Source organism: Falco rusticolus, chromosome 9 (genome assembly GCF_015220075.1).
Source record: "Falco rusticolus isolate bFalRus1 chromosome 9, bFalRus1.pri, whole genome shotgun sequence".
Classification (NCBI taxonomy): Eukaryota; Metazoa; Chordata; class Aves; order Falconiformes; family Falconidae; genus Falco; species Falco rusticolus.
Window position 1 is genome coordinate 36,368,877 of NC_051195.1, and position 17,564 is coordinate 36,386,440.

General features: G+C 41.7%; 1 long non-coding RNA gene across 2 annotated transcripts in view; it reads left to right on the forward strand.

Moving 5' to 3' along the window:
- LOC119153116 overlaps window positions 1-17,564 on the forward strand; it is a 35,945-nt gene that overhangs the window by 16,333 nt on the left and 2,048 nt on the right. The window contains exons 1-2 of one of the 2 annotated variants that reach the window (XR_005106041.1): window positions 2,798-2,841; window positions 7,335-7,453. This is a non-coding gene — a long non-coding RNA (uncharacterized LOC119153116). Of the gene's footprint in view, window positions 1-2,797; window positions 2,842-7,334; window positions 7,454-17,564 lie in introns of those variants that run through there. The other variant, XR_005106042.1, reaches the window with a different exon arrangement.

The window sequence follows — 17,564 nt, forward strand, 5'->3', positions numbered from 1 at the left end:
GCTGTAAGAGAAACAAAAATGTTTTTCTCACTCCACTACTATAGCCACTGTAGCTGGTCCGCGCTGGCTACATATCCCCATGTCAAAGCTGTGGCTGAGACTGGTGGGACTAAAGCGAAGGCCAGATCTGTGCAGCAGCAGCTCCTTACTCCAGTGACAGTGTTGGCTCGCTCTGCCCTTGTGTTGTGAAATAATTTAAGTTTCTCCCACGTAAACCTGTAGCTGTCACAGAGGTGACTGACGGTGACTTTTGGTGCATGAATATGAACAAGACCAGCCTCCTCAGGCCTCTGGGAAGCCTGTTTCATGGGTCAGCACAATTGCTGTGTCAAACACACTCCTGTGGCTGCAGCCTTGCTGTTCCCCTTTTGGCTGGGTCTGGGGAAATGTATGTGCCGCCACCCCTGAAGCACAGAGCGCCACCAGTTGTGAAAGTCCAAGTCTGCCTTTACACAAGCTAATGGAGCACATCAGGGCATAGGATTAGTGGGATTAGTGGCATCAATGTCTGAACTGTAGCTGCTCAAAGCTTCCTCCAGTTTACAGATGACTGCTGGCAGGAAAGAGCCACGGCTCCCCGTGTGAGGAGCAAGACACTGACTAAGCAGCCACTTTTCTGTTACAATCATTTTCTCTTTTCCCAAACATGCTTTATATAAGAAGCAGATAGTACGGTTTCAACATGCACATGTGCCTTTGTGCCAGATGTAAACTTTTCAAGTAACTACTCAAACCAGTGGTGCTTGTGTTTTGCACTTGCCTTTGTAGTTTTCCTGGTTTCCAGCCACACCAAGTGAGAGCACAGTAGAGCACAAAGATATTGTGCAGGCCAAAACGAGTGCCGAATTTCTTTACACAAAGTTGTAAGTGAAAAAGCAGCATCCAACACAATTTAGCGGACCTGGCACTGAGGGCTAAATATGTTGTTATTCAGTTCAGCTTCTTCTGAGGGGACACTGGAGAGGGAGAGTGGCTGTGGAGGAAGGCTGGAAGTGGGAGTTTCTGATGAGCATATGGTTCAAGACATAGCCACCCCTTGCCCAAGGGCCCTTAGAAACACGAGGCTGGGACTCTGAAGAGCTGAGAGAGCAGAACTTTGTTCCCAGCACAAGCGAAAAATCTCTTAGTGTAGTAAAAAATTAAACCTAATCCAACATTACCTGCAGTTATGAAGGATAATGCACAAAAACTGCTGTTCCAGGTGTTAATTGCAGTGTGGCATTTCAGGAAGACCTAAAGAATGTAATTCCTGTCAGTGGGACTTCTAAATCCCATCAGTGCTCTAAAAAATCTTCACTGGCTTCCTCAACCATTAGTTACCATTGCCAATGTCTTCTGAGGTCTTTTTCACCTACTGAGGAATGTCTGGAAGTTCTCAGGGCAAAAATAAAGCAGAGGGGTTTTCTTCTGTTATCTTTAACAAAACTCTTCCTTTATCAGTCATTCCTTTAAAAGCTGGGATACTCTCTCTTCAGCACCTATCTGCAGTTGTTACCTAGAGGAAAAAGCCAAGTATTCAAGCTTTTTCATTCTCTCTTCAGAGTAGCTGCACAGAACTAAGATGAGAAGTATATTGAAATACATTAGTAGCACAGAAAGCCTCCACCTACTCTATCATCTCGGCGTTTTTCCTTCAGCTTCTATTTATCTTCTTCCTACAGGTTCCCTGAATGAAGAAAATTCTTCAAGAATTCATGATTCAGGCTGTGGGGGCAGGAGGTAACTAGGGACAAGGAAAGAAAGGGCAGGTAAAACATAATTAATTGTCTGTACACATCTTTCCCTCAGCCACCTATATAACTCTTTCCTATGGAAGTGTAAATGCCTTGGTATAAAGGTCAAGATATTAGCGCGCTAGGCATGATTCAGACAATCTTTGTTCAATTTCTGCTATTGATGCTTTGTATGACCTGAGGTAGGTCCTTCATTTCTCGCTGCCTTAGATCTCTATCTGTAAAATGAGGATAAGCATGTTTCTTATCCTTTTTTCTAGCCTATTTGGACTGTCAGCTCTTTAAGCCTTGGTGTTAGGTGCGGGTGCAAGCACCCACAGCCATGGCTCTCAAAGTATGATAGGAATGCAAATATGTAAGACTGTACCTGATCTTAAAAAACTGAAATTAGAAGAAATAGCAGAGTTTATCTGGCCTTAGTGTTACTGATTTTTTGATTATTTGTACTTTTTGTATCGATTGTATTCTTTGTGTCTTTTGTGTTGGTTAACAATCCATGCTTTTAGAACAGTAAACAAGGTATGGTATGAGCCCTTCTGTAAAGAGCAGGGTTTTCATGATAATCTTAAGCCACCTTCAGACCACCGAACCCAGTAAAAAAACTCCCAGGTGGCAGATTTCTTTGTAACTACAGCTTTGGGCTGTAAGGACTTTCTTTAGAAGTGTCTTGCTGGCCAGTGTTTACAACAAGTCGCTGGACTACAGAGATGACAGGCTGATCTGGCATTGAATTCCCTGTTGCCCTCAAAGGCACTATAAAAGAGTGTAGCAGAAAACAGTATGCTATTTAAATTCACAGTGGTAACTGCAATAAAAGGTTTAAATATCCCCATGAACCAGCTTCCTAATATCTTAATATCCCATCAATACTACTTCACTAACACCCCTGCTGTAACGGAGGGGAGCAGTCAGGGGCAGACAGGTTCCAGCAGCAAAGCTGGCAGGAGATGTGTTTTCCCCCTGGCCAAGTTCCCACCTACCTTCTTGCAGTTCATCACCCCGTCAGCTGTGTTGATACAACAGTATATCATTAACAGTTATTTTTCAGGCTGTTCATTTCAGGACTCCGGGTTACGGCTCAGCCACGCACGCAATGAGGATGGCACAAGTGAGGTGTACCGGGCAGGGGGCAGGGGGGGCCGTGCGGAGCATGCAGCCAGGGAGCGGGCACTTCTGAAGGCTGGGCTGGCTGCGGGACCAGGGCGCAGTGCAATGAGCCAGGTCTCGCTGCGTGCAGCCTGATGTCCTCCTGTTAGCTGTGTGTCAAGGAGTGTACGCACTTTTCTAAACTGGGTGCCTAAAGAGCTCCTAAGGCCATTCATGGCATAGCGTTCCTCGGGAGAATAGCTGCACTAATTCAGATGTTCATCTCACGGTATCTAGGGGTTGGCAGTATCGCTAAGAAACATAAGACATCAGGAAACGTGACACACTGTGACAAAGAATGGGGGACACTGAACAGAGACCCTGAGAAACCATAAACGGGGGAGTCAAATCAAATAGGAAGAATTACATAAGATGACTTTTCATGATTTTTTCTTTTTTCCTTTTATTCTTTTTTAGAGGGTGAATGGGGGCGGTGGTTCACTTTCCAGCTTGTAACCTATAAATTTAACAGTGAACTTACTAAAACATTGTTGAACCTCATTACGCCCGAGTTACCAAAACTGACTTCAATTTGCATGCTTGTGCAGAAGCTCATGCTAGGTAGAATCACAACATTTATGGTCTCCAGATGGTAGCTGTTTTGATAGATGAAGGTCACATCTTTTTAGATCTCTTTGTTCTGTATCCGTAGGCAAATTGGTTGAGATTTGGGGCTGCTTTGAATCAGAATGAATGGCTGAATGATGGAAACTCAGCTTCCATGTGGGACAAGTGGGTAACGACTGAGAGCTAATAAGGATACACCTATTGATCAACAGATTGGACAATGTCAGCGAGCACTTTTTTAATCAGAAAGAAGCCATACCTGGGGATACGTGCTATGAAAATTACTGGCAGGGGAAGGAAGTAATTTCACAAGGAGAATATTGCTAAATTTAATCTTTCCAACAGAAATTCTGGAGATAAACCCATTAACAACCTTCTGCTTCTCTTTGCATTATTTTTCTTTCGTAGTTGCAAAGTTTAAGAAAGCATTTCATCTCTTACGAATTATATAGAGTGTTATGCCTATTTGTCTACTTATTTCCATTAGCAAGGGTAGAAAGAATTTTTTGTCAGTTGTCGTATCATTAATCCTGGGCTTCTAGGCTTGATTTGACTATTGTGAATAGAGTCACTTCCAAAATCTATTTGAAAATTATTGTATACATGCTTTTCTTGTGCAGAAAAATTGGTCAGCTTTCTGGCAAATGGTGTGCATAACACCCAGCTGCACTCTCACATGTGGAGCACACAGTCTTAAAATGACCGAATCAAAGCCCAGGAGAAAGTGCAGGCTGAAGAGAGCAGAATGAGGCTAGATTCTCAGAAGGGAGTAATGATAAGAGGTGCCTAGAAGAAGATCTGGCTTTCAGCTAGCTCTGAATGTCTAACCTCTGAAGATCAGAAGCATTTAGATGTCTCAAACCTGAGCCAAAATGATCTTCACTCTGGAGTTTCCTCACTGATTCTTCTCCTCTCTTTGGGCTGATGACTTCATTTGTCCCACAGGTCCTTTACCAATGCGCTTCCATATCATGCCTGTACTCCTTTCATCTTGCCTCATTTCCTGAGAGAGCTAAACTACTTGGAATTCTTTTCTTTTTCCAAATTGAGAGTTCAAAGGATGGATTTTTAATTAACTATTCCTGATAAGTGGTTTCATTAAATGAACAGAAGGGAAATTGTTCTAATAACCTTCTGTGTTACAGAGAAGTGGGCTAGTGAATCCAAGATCTTATGAATAAAAGGGCAGCCTCCCACAGTATTGAGAACTTCCCAGAACTATAGTATGTTGGTTTCTGCAAAATGATGCGGATATTTTGGGCATGCTGCTGCACCTCTGCTTTGTTGAGATCAAGATGAGCTGCACTGCTAAAGACAGTGCCCTTCCTTGTTCACAGTGGGGATTCTGCCAGCGTGGTCGCAATGGTTCACTAGAACTAGGACACTTTCTCCACAAAGAAAGGTCATACACATAGAGCCAAAACCTTAGTGCATCTCAAGCCTCTGGGTTCATTAAAAGAATATTTTTACAAGAAAATGCAGTATTTCCATGCACTATAACTATTTCGGGGTACTGTACATGCTTGTTCTAGAGCATCCAGTACAGTTCCTTCCAAGATAATGGGAGTATTGCCGCTATACTCTGATCTGAACTGCGCCAATAAACACCATGGGGCTTCCTAAAGCTGTGATGGCATCAGCCATACTCTTGAAAAAAGGCATGCAGACTTGTGAAGGTTTTCAAATGATTATTAAGATAGATAGGGTCAGATTTAGTCTACTGTATTTAGAGGGTAAGACTAGCATAGGAGAGTCTGTGATGTATAAAGCTTAGGAGTCAGAGTAGTGCCTACTCACTACTGGTCACTGCGTCAGACTCCAGAATGCCTGCAAACTTCCCTGAGAAACCAAAAAAGGGCTACTAATAATGGATTTTTGTGTTAACCTTTTATATTGTCCTTTTCAAAATTCTGTTCTGTAAAACGAGTTATATGCTACCAGATAATTTTCCTAAAGTGGTTACACTACGCACCAACAATAGTTATGCTCTTTGTCTGGACCATCATTTCAGAATATGCTTTAACTGCATCTTCTACAGGCTATAGCCACTCAGGGAATCTTTCAGAGACACAATTCACCGCAGACAAGCCATCTCTTATGTGTAATCATTCAAAAGGAAACAAAACAAATTGAGAATGAAGGCGTCAGTTGTCTGAATGTATCCAAATTCCTCCTCCTGGGAGAAGGCAGAAAGACGGTGGCCGTAATCTTGCTGCAGCTTGTACAACACTTAGAACACTGATTAACACTTGTACACATATTGTCCACAGTTTCAATGGAAATTCTTTGTGGTTTCTGTGGATATTGTACCCCTCAGGTGAGGAATTCACTGAGGGCGAGCAGCTACAAGGAAGCAACAACTAGCTCAACGGCATTGCTGCCCCAGACAGCTTCAGCCCAGGAACGCAACGTGGCCAGGCACAGCTTTGGCTGCAGCTCTGTGGTTTGTACTCCGCTGAAGGGCATAGTGTGAATTTGAACTTCGTCAGGCCAGAAGGGCCTAGACTCGGTTTCCGACATTTTGCAGAGGCCTTTAAGAAACAGAAATTAGCGCTGGGAGGCAGCACCAGCACAGCAGGGGCTCCAGCAGCGTTTTCCATTGAGAACCTGGGCAGAGTTGAGGTGCCTTTCCATGTAGCCCTGGGGTGTGATAGCAGTTCAGGTGGGAGACAGGCACCTTTCTGCTCCACCCAAGGAGCCACCCAGCGTGCAGAAATGCTCAATGAGCTCTGGAGTCCAGCACGAAGGTGCTGGATGAGTTAAGTGATGTTCGGGAGCAAACACTGTACATCACGGTCCAAAAGGATGGCTCCTACCTTCAATTTAATCCCTATTTAGACTGTTTGAACCTTTGTGTCCTCATCCATAAAATGAATTTAACAGCATTTTCCTGCCTTTCCAGGCAGCTGGGTAAGCACACAAAAGTAGGTGCCTTAGTGCTAATGAGCTCTTATGAATAATGTAAATGAGTACTGTCTAGATTAAAAAGCTACGGGGGCTTTTCTTTATTTTGCTGAAAATAACTGAATCACTAAGGTCAATTTTGTGGGGGTATCCCAGAGGAAATATTTATATTTTGTGGAGGAAAGAGTGGGGCCAGAGCCCATCAAATGTAGAGGTATGTGCATAAATATGCATAGGGCAGTCTGACATTTTAACCCTGGTGAACCCATTTGTTTTCGTTATGTTTTGCTTTATTTTATTTATATTTTATTTTATTTTAATTTATTTTATATTATATTGTATTTTATTTAAGTTTTTCCACAGCACAAAGATTCAAGTAGAGGCAGCCGCACTACAAGAAAGCAGATGCCTCAGATCACTGTCTTTGGGCTCTGGACCCCAAAAGTGATGGAACAATTCCAAGTCCTTTCCATCCTCCCTTTTTCAAAGAAACAGAGGGTCAAATGAGAGAGGAAAAAAAATAATCCCTCTTTCATAGACAAATTATTTAACCCAAATTCACCAATTATTATGATATGTGCTTATAGACTTTGACTAGTGTGAAACATGGGCACTTCTACTCTCTAACAGATTATTTGCATTCTACAGAAGAAAGGACAAACACAAGTGTGAACTGCGTATGTAAGAGCAGGCTGTGCCTGCCTGCCCAGAGGTGCAGAGGAGCCATCCTTCTCACGCCTGCTTTGCCTTTGCCCTTTACTCCTGTGTGTATCTCTTCCTATACTTGTGCCCATTACTAATGGTTGATGCGGTAAAATGTTAATTTGTGGCAGGATCAGGAAGCAGTAACTCCAAGCAAGAGAGGAATATCATGGTATAAAATTACTTGAACTTTAGATTGCTTCTTGGGGCTTGAATCCAATGGACTTTATTGCTTATAATTTGAAACTGAACAAAACCACTTTTCCTGGTTTTCTTTCCCAGGTATTTGAGGTACGATCTCTTGAAGCATCCTTTATCACAAAACCAGCTGCAGAGAAGAAGCGTGAGATGTACAAGGCTTTCTGAGATTCCCTTGCAGCGACACCAATCGTGTGATTACAGTAAGTATGTTTATGTCTGTGCTTCGTACCAATTTCCAAGGTGAAGACTATGATTTTATTGTGTATTATTTATAAAGTTCCTGCTAGGCCTAATGCTTGCTTCATGAGAAATCACTGCTGAATATTTGAACTGGTCTCATTCCACTTAACAACCCACTTTATCAGCATAATGTCCACAAGAAATCTGAACCCAATTCATACTCGCATAAATTTTAACTGTTCCATTACTTTATCAGAAGATTGGCCTTCCTGGTTGATAAATACCTTCCTAATACCTGTACTGAGTGTGCCACTTGACAAGAGGGTCAGGGTTTCTTGCATGCAGATGAATGTTATTTCACCACCGGCATTTTACTCTGGAATCTTTGAACTCTTCTCAGTTTTTCAAGTCAGCAATTGGATCATATTTATTTAGGTCTGGATGTGCAAATGTATTGATTTGTATCCTGTTATTGTTTTGTGCCTTGTATTTATGTGCTCTAATGGACTGAAAGTGTTTCAAAACTGAAGGGGATTAAAATATAGACCTTTTTCTCTGAGCAAGTGTAGGGGATATTATCAACCTGAAATCTGTTTCAAAGTGTGAATTTACAGCATATATATATATACTGTTATTTTAAATCTAGAGATACTCTGCCATCCAGTAATTGAATACAAAGCCATGAAAAGAGTAGACAGAAACTAGCATAGAGAGAGGAAACAATGAAGTTGGCAATACGAACCCTTGTCAAATGTGAGGAATGAGCTCTGAAACAAGTTCTGACTTTGCCTTAGCATCACTTGCTTGGTCGAACAATCTCACCCCCTAGCCAGACATAACCATATGGCTGGTGACAACTTTCCATTAAAGGCCTGTCTTGTTTATCACCTCCTTTTACATATGGATAAAAAGCAGTCCTGTGATCTGCCTGTTGCCTCTGAGAGGTGTTTGTGCTCCAACTTTAAAAGACTTGTGTGCCTAGACTCACCCTCATCCCTAGCGGTTGAAGTTTCCAAGCCCAGTTTTAGTGCTTTGAACCCTTGTTCAGCCACTGCAAACCCTGAAAACTGGATCGAGCCTGTGTTTTCAGCAGTTCCTAGGTACTGAGGATGGGGTTTGGAGAAACTTAGAGCTCAGCTCCTGGCAGTGCTGAAAATGTCATTGTGCAGTTGACTCAAGGCTCACATGTTGCTGCACCTGCTTTGGCTGCCCACTTACCCAAGGGCATTTCCAGAGCATGGCTACACAAATACCAGTGTTGTGTCATGCGCCTCAACTATCGAGCAAAGAACCTACCATGTTGTAGCGGCGCCAGTCACACTTTACTAAGGAGTCCCGGCTCCCTTAATGAGCGAGGGAAAGGTGCTAATGATCCAATCCCCTGTTCATTCTTGAGCTTGCTTAATCTGGATACAACAAATTCGATTATAGGGCTTACCACGTGTTTTAAGTTAACTGGATGTCCTCATACGCATGGCTGGGCTTTCCTAGTAATTCTGTACAGTGCATGTATCCAAGGCTACATTCAGTGGCTCCTTGCAAATCCCCACAAAGCAATTACTAGCCTTTCTACATATTCAGGAATTGTCAGTTTCAGATGCAATTAAAGTAAAATTGCTTTCAGTAGATACTTGGCTATGATGACTTTTGCTGGTCATAATTCTCCCTACACTTTGTTGTTTCTTCAGATAAAAATTATATTTCTCTTGTGCCCTGAAATCTTAAGCTCACTTTTGACCCAAAGTATCCTCAGAGAGTTATAAAACTTAGATGATATAGCTGCACATTACCTAGAAATGAACATTGTGAGAATCAGGCCAGGAAGATGAAGACAAGAGGTATGAATTAATGTTTTAATAATCTTCCTCAGATTAGTACAAGTCATACAGGCAGGGATCCCAGTAACTGCTGATGAGCAATGCAGCTCCTCCACTATGGACTGATATTACTTTATAATTCTCCAAGGAGCTGACGCTCTAGTGTCTGCAAGGGCAGATTGTCACTCACCTACCAAGAGAGTTGTGACCCTGTCCCAGCAGTATGGTGCAATTGTGTACTTTGGACAAAGCTGCTACTTACAGTGCCACAGCTTTTGCTGAAGACACAGAGAGCCAATTAGTTTATTTTTACTTCTATTTAATCCTAGGTTATGCAAGACATTCTTTTCTATCAGTCCAGGGTATCTGCCATTTTTATAATGGAAAGTGAAGACCTGTTTAATTCCTGATCAACTAACACTATGTTTGAAGTACAGCTGTGAATGATGCCACTTGGTTCTACAGTCACATGGTAAAATGCTTGTTGGATCAGCATCTTTGACTGAACCCTCATGGTGTTATCCTTCTCTGGTACAGAAGCCAACCAGTATGAGACATTATGCAGACCTGCACAGCGCCAGTCTTCCCACACATACACATATGCTGTCAGTCAAGATCTGCTATGATGGCTCCATGGTTGAAATAACCAGAGGAATAGTGTCTTGTTTTTCCATTTTAGAATACAAAGAATTGTCAAAGACAGTGTAAAGTGGCATCCCCCAACACTACAGAAATAGATACTAGAGAAATGGATTTACCCATTATAGACTAAGAGGCTGTCCTCTGGCACTGTGCAAGGTATAGGACTTCCCTGAATTGTTCTTTGCACGCAGCTTTTCTCTAGGAAAAACACCTTGTCTGGTTTTAAAGATTTTGTTCAATGATGGAGAACACGGTACAATTCTTGTTTATTTGTTCCCATGTTTACTTACCTTCTCTGCTAAAAATGTGACACTTCTATACATCCAGCCCACCAGCCTTGTTAAAGCTTTGACTATGGGATGGAAAACTTCCCATTTATCTTCTAATTTCTAATCCTTGTTAGGTACTTGCAGTCAGTGTTCAAGACAACACACAGTAGTTTTGTGATGAGATTGCACTGTTAGAGATGTACTGTTAGCCATGCTTTTCACAGACTCTCAGCATTATTCTTTTGGCTCTTAGAACCATTTTCAATTTTTCAGCACCAGTTTGATGAGACTTACTGAAAAATGACAGTACTGACCCAGACGGCTTCCCACCGTCCCACTGGGGCTTTCAAAACAGGCAACACAACTCCCATTCCATGCATGTTCCTGTCAATATTGTGACAAACACTGAAAAGGATTTAATCTTACATACTTAAGTACCTGACTGCTGTTGAGATGGGTGCAATGTCACAGTAATAGCATCCAATGAAGCCGGTCTGCCCCAGTTGACTCTATTCCTCCACTTGGGTGGTCCAGAAAATTTGGCTTCAGAACATTTAGGAGTACATTTGCAGTGGCTGTAGCAGATACAGCCTTCTCAGAAAATTTCACCGATGTCAGTAAACCAGAAAATTGGGAACAGGGGGCAGTTAGTACAAGAACCATTATCACTGCAACCTCCTTTGGTCTCTTTGATATACGCTCTTGATATGTTCCGTTGTTCAAAGCTACCTTCCAGTTCATCAGCCATTGTTAATCCAGCTCCTGGTTGATGAGTGTTTAAAAAAGCCAGTTAACCAATAAAAACCTCAGCCAAGCTCTAAACAAGCATCTGGCACTGGTTGTTTAGATGTGTCTGTGAGTAATGGCAAGCTGCAGGAAAGCCAAGCCAGTATTCAGACATTACTTTTTGGCAATGCGATTTGCTGTGTTATTTCTCTTCTGTATTAGCAGAAAGAGTCTGGCTTTTGTTTTTTAACCTTGTTGTTTCAATGCCAGAACAGTAGAAATATAACAGAAGTTAAAACAATAGCTCTTAAAAAATATGATATTTTCTTTCATCTCCTGTTTACTAAGCAGCCTTGGTAGTGCCATTTCATATAAAGAACTGCAGAAGTCACAAGGTCCAGAAATGCAATAATTCCAGCAATGACCGAAAAAAAAAAAAAAAAAAAAAAAGACCTGCTTTGTCTTTTTATTGACTATAAATGTGGTTGAAAAGGCCATTCCACATCCTCAGCTGTAACTAGTTAATTATTTTCTGTTGTTTTTTGTAGATGTTTCTAGCCAACATTAAGCAAAAGGTACATTGTGGAACAAGCCATCCATACAGTATATGCCATAATTACTGTTTAGCAATTTCACACTAGCAAAAATTTATTAAAACTTCATGACTCATTAATAGTAAGTGATCATAATCGCTTAATAGAAAAGGAAACTGAGCTAATGATAGAAGTGCTGATTAATGATTCTGACCTTAAGACACGAAGCCAAGTGAAATTAATGTCACTGCGTGCTGAAAGTTATTGTCAAGTATAGATAGTTTGCAATCAGAAGATACCCCCCCACACCAAAATTTTGTAATTTTTCAGCAGGAAAACATTGCTTTGCTATACTGAGTAGCATTTTTAAAGATCTCACTGCTACATTTCAAATAAGCACAAGATTGACTCATTTATTATAAAAATTGGTTAAAAGAAAAAAGTTTATGTAAACATGCATATATATGCTCACTTCAGGAGGAAATGTCACAGCAATACTTAATGTGCTAGCAACCAAGGGGCATTATATGTAGCTATTTATCTCTTTTTTGTCAACAGGATTTCTTTTATGAGCTCAGGTTAAATATTATTCAAGGGAATAACACGGTACAGCTCACCAGTCAGTTGCCTAATCACATATCAGATACTTGGGCACCACTGACCTGACAGGATGACTGTTTCTACAGCCAGCTGTGTGCCTGGAAAGCATCTTCCTTAGCTTCGCATCTGGCTGCTTCTGATGCCCACTGGGGCTGTAGCAAGTGGTGGCATTTGCGGCACAGCAGGCATCGGACTGCACCGAAAGGTCTTGTGCCCAACCACAGGTCACAATAATGTGGCAAGGTAACATCAGTGTAGACCCCAACGTGCAAGGGTGAAAATGTCTGAGGTAACATGGGTAACAGGTTGTAAGTGGAAAAGGCTCATGCTTCAGCAGTAAATTTTTATTTTTTTTTTTTTCACATTATTTTTTTTTTCACATGTGCTTCTTTCTTCTTATGAAATGAGACGTTACTTTAAAACAGTCACTGGGACACTAGTTTTTAAATATACCACAGCTTCATGTGCTACATTTTAAGGAGAATTAAGGTTTTGGAGCCCCTAACAAATTGGTCTGATCCCATCCCACTGCAGAGGTTGAATGGAGATGACTCAGCCTTTCACCCAAGAAAGCAAACTTCTTTCTCTGTGCCAGCTCAGGTTGCTAGCTCTCCCAAACTCAGTTTGAATAATCTTCCTTAGATTATTAAATGTTTAACTCCCATGACGAGCCGAGAGGGAGGGACAGTTTTTCTGCAGGTATGAGCAGAATCCTGGCTATGTGTTCGTGAGCTTTAATTTCATTTGACATCAGTCAAAGTCACAGAGTGAAGGACAGTCCCTTTCTAATAACGTCACTCAATATTTAGCCTACCTACATTTGTATTAATGATAAATCCCTCAGGCAGTGAGTTATGTGCAGCCATTGATCTGCTCAAAACAGCACTGTGGTATTGACAAATATTGTTTTGCAGACAAATACAAGCTAAAACTGTATTTATAGCCACCAGATTCTGACCTCTGACAAACAGGCAAATATCACTGCTCAGCCACGTTAATGCTACCTTTAAGGCCTCTCCAACCCAGAATGAAGCCAGTGGATGGCTGAATGTCGATTTCTTTTTTAATTTTTGGTTTTATGCTTGTATATCTGTGTGTACTTTGTGAGACAATTTTGCAACTGCCTCTCTTTACAATTTTTGCATTAATGTCTCTTTTGAAAGCAAGAGGGATGTGGCACACTTGCAAACCCAGAGATACATACCATCTGTTTAGCTAACCTCACTGAGGATGTTGGTGGAATGTTGTTCCTTCTTTTAAAAATATATATACAATAGCAATTCAGAGGATTGAATGCCAGGTCCTTCCAAAGCAATTGACTACCAGTCTTTATTTTATCATGCTGCAAAACATAATGTGTTTTTTATTAAAGACTCTGTAAATTATGCTTTCTACCTCAAAACAACGTATTTTCTAGCATCCTCTTTGGAAAAAAGAAAATAAACAAAAACAAAACAAAAAAAAACAAACCAAAAAACCCCGTCTGCACAATTACTTCGGAGCAACATTTCCCAGTCCTTATTTTGGCTGGCTCCTGGCTGTTGCTCTGCAGTTTTCTGTAATTAATATAGATTAAAAAAAAAAAATGGTGACGCAGAATTAGAGGGTGTAATTTGTATTTGGGGCCAAAAAAGACATGTGTATCACCAAAACAATTGAGTTTATTGTTACCAAAAAATTGTTTCAGGAAATCGTACTCCTGTCTCTGACGGTGAAGGAGAATTCAGCATGAAGCAGGCAATAACACAGACGGGGTTTATTGCCAGCACAGAGGAGCTGCGCGAGTGTCAGGGCTGGCCAATTGCTTGGGCAGAGTGGTTTGGAGAGCCGTCGGAACAGGCTTGGAAAATGTTAAGACTATATGTCAAAATCCAAGTCCTAGACAGCTGAGATCCCTACTGCTTTAATGGCACACTGAAACTGCCTCTCTAACAAAACTCCTAATGGGTAGCTGGCCAGTTTTCCCCCATCATGTTGCCTACTTTGAAGACGTCAAACCTCTTTCTTCATCTGCTTACCAGGGTGTCACTTCAAATGTCTCTGCATAACTCAACCCATTTAACTGAAATGATTCTATAAATGTCATCAAAAGTAGATAACCTCACTTACCTGGGCATCACTAGGCTTTCCTAACATTCCTACCAAAAGTCAAATTGCCTGGTGTGATGGGTGCTGTTTGTGTAACACCTAGCATCCCAGGACAGGGGAGAGAGAACACGATTTCTTCACGAGGACACTGGTCCTCTCTGTCACGACAACAGATTGATGCTACGAGGCATCATTTTGTCTTAATGGCATAATAGATACGTGTGGAAGAAGGGCAATGTGGCACAATGGCTTATGTCTGTGCACCTTCTAGGCAGACCTGTGGTACTTACTTACCTAGTTGGCCTTTGTCCAGTAAAAAGTAGCCCTGTTGCCGTCACCTCTCAACCCAGAGGGCAATTGTCAAAGGGACCCTACCTGTAAATAGCCACAATTAAAAGTTAAAAAAAAAAATCAACAAAACAAAACCTAAAAATCAAACTAGCCGATGACAGACACTAAAGAACCCATCTGGTCATGTATAGCTGGTTGCTCAGTGGTATCAAACATGGCTTGGCTTCATCTGTCTCTGGAGAGGCTGCTGCTCAGGGAGTTTGTCATGGAGCTGTACCTCTTGGATGGAGGTTTCACTGCTTCCCTCCCTCCCTGCTCTCCTCGTGGCAGCACAGAGAAAGAGGGAAAGCAGGTAGAAGGAAAGCCTAATGCTAACTCGCACTGTCAGATTTTGATTGCTTTTGTGCATCACATTCCCCAACTCTGTGCCTTTGAAATAGTTAAACATTTGGGTGATGGCACTGCAGAAGCTGAAGCACCTGCAGCACTTCATGTGCAGGACCCTAATAGCAAGCATGATTCCCAAATCCAAGCAACCTCAACAGCTAGCCCAGGAAGCCAAGCTGAGCTGTTGTACAGTCCCATACAGATCCTACCTCCAAAAAACCAGACGATCTGAGCAGCAGACGATGCTGGGACACCTAAACATCACCTTCTGGCATCACCCCATGCAAGTGTAGCCCCTTCTGGAGCTGCCGAAACACGACAGTGAACATGTAGGATGGTGACCGGCTGCTGTGTTAGTTGGGAAAGTATTTTCAGCCGTAAAAGAGCAGCCCTTTCGTCTTGGGTTATGTGCATTTCCTGCACTCCCATCTGTCCTTCTTGCATCCTCCCCTAGACTTTGCTTCCCCTCTCTGCGACAACAGCAACTGAAACTGTCTGGTCTTAAAATGGCGGGCGGCTCTGGCCTGCCCTTGTTGTGCAGCAGGTTTTCCATGGCTGAGTGTGACTGCTCTTTGCCTATAATATACTCATTTGTTAAGTCTCAGTTTGAATATGAGTAAATGCTGAAATAATTTTCCTAGTTTCCAGTCATCGACACGAGCAAGTGCATCGTGAAAGCTTGTTTTTCCACCTTCCCTTTCCCCCTCCAGCACACTCTGCAGTTCCTAAAACAGCCCCCCACAGACCCTTTTGTCTTCAAAGCCTTCGCAGCCCTTTTGCTCCCATTATGCGAAAACAGGAGCAAGCCCTTTCTTTCTGGCCTGGCAGGATGAAGGGGTGGGATGGGTGTGGAGGCGTGTTTGCGTGCCAGAGAGTGAACAACTATGAATAGGGCCAGCTGGCCACTCTTGTGCCCATTTTTCCATCGTTTCCATCTGATATTCCCTGCTCATTGTAATTTTGCAGGCCACATTCACTAACACAAAAAGACTAGGGAGCAAGCAAATGCACAGATATTTAAAGGGAAAAGCTTTATTTCTTATTTTCTTAGATCATAGTGGACTGTAAAACAACAGGGAACAATGAGATCAACCTTTAATAAGCTTGTTTTCCTTTTTTTTGCAGTTAAGCTTCTTTTTTTTTTTTTTTTTGGTATAAATCAAAACAGACCAACCAACCAGGAAATTTTTCTCACAAAAACATGCTTTTTAATAAAAAAAGAGAATAATGTTTATTGAGAGGAATTGTTTTCTGGATATGTACATTACTAATGCAGGAGGATTATGCTAACAGAAAATGCCAAACATCATGATTTGACTTCCAAAGTGTGGATGGTCCAAAGAGCAATGTCCTCAGAGCAATGTCTAAGTCAGTCAACAGGAACAAGTGAACAGCGTTTTTTTATTTTTTTACAACAAATTACCAGCCATTATGACTGAAGACCTGACACATAATAACCTGCAGTGAGATGTACAGAAATCCATAAGACAACATAGAATTTATACAAGAAGGTAACAGTATAAGAATTTCCTCCATAAAATGGAAGCATGTTCTAGACAGATAGTTTTGGAAAAAGAGAAGGAAAAAAAAAAAAAGGCAGGAAAATACTAACATTGGATAACCTCAGTTCACAGTGAATGCCAGTCTTCCTGGGTCCAAATGCTACCTGTTATCTTTCTCTGCATCCTTTCTGCCTACCCTCAATAAATCCTGTTATCATTGCAATGTAACAAAAATTACTTTTATCTGAGCCTTCCTCTTCTATTGCCTCTTCGCTGCAGCTCTTGTCAACTTGCACTTTACACAAAAAGTGCAAACGTAGACATACCCTCAAGTGAAAGACACATACACCTTCTCAGCATGAGTGGTACTAATTGCAGCTAATTATTTCAGCATTGAGTAATGCTACACAACACATTGTACAAACCCTGTTATGCAAACTCAATAGCAATAATTTGAGGAGGGGAGAACAAGGAGATTAATAATTGCCACCAGTTAAGTTTCCCATGGGCTGCAGTGCTTTGAAGCAATTTCTTCCCCTGCCTGCCTTTTGGTTTTAGTTTTCTTTTTCATCCAGTAACAGTGGAGGATACTCGGAAGAGGTAACAAGTTGATTTTTATGCCTCACTTCCACTGTGACCCTCCCAGAGAGGAGGCAATACGAAACTAAAGACCGTATTTTTTGCTTTCAATTTTCACTTCCACGTGCTTTTCTTTACAAGCGGTGTGTGACTCGGGCTCAGTCTGGGTTGCACACTCCCGACTGCCAGACACAAGCCACTGTGGGGCTTTGCTCCACCTCCAACAAGCCTTACAAACACTCTTTCTGAATTGACTTTTACTTAAGGGTTAAAGCCTTTGTCCCACCCCGAAGTATGCAGAGGATATCATTACTAATAATCAGGTTTGGGGCTGTGGGAAGGAGAGCCTGTGTTCCCATCAGCTGCATTTTGGTTAGCATACCCCTAAGAGAATTGCCTCACCTCTCAAAAGGGGAACAGTTTCCATTGGCCAATTCACAAAGTCAAAGAAGAAAAAAAAAGTTTGATTCTCTGTCTTCTACTTAGTGGGACATACATACATTTCTATTTTTCAGCAGTGTACTCTCTGCAGTATCTCCCACTAAATAATAATGTGGTAAATGGTGGTTCCCTAAACAGTAATTTTTGCATCTGCAGTCTTTCTCATGTTTTTGATAAAAGCTTCCTTCGGTCATATACATCCTGCTCCATAAACATTATCAGGAGAAGACCGCGATGGTTTAATTTTATTTTGAAA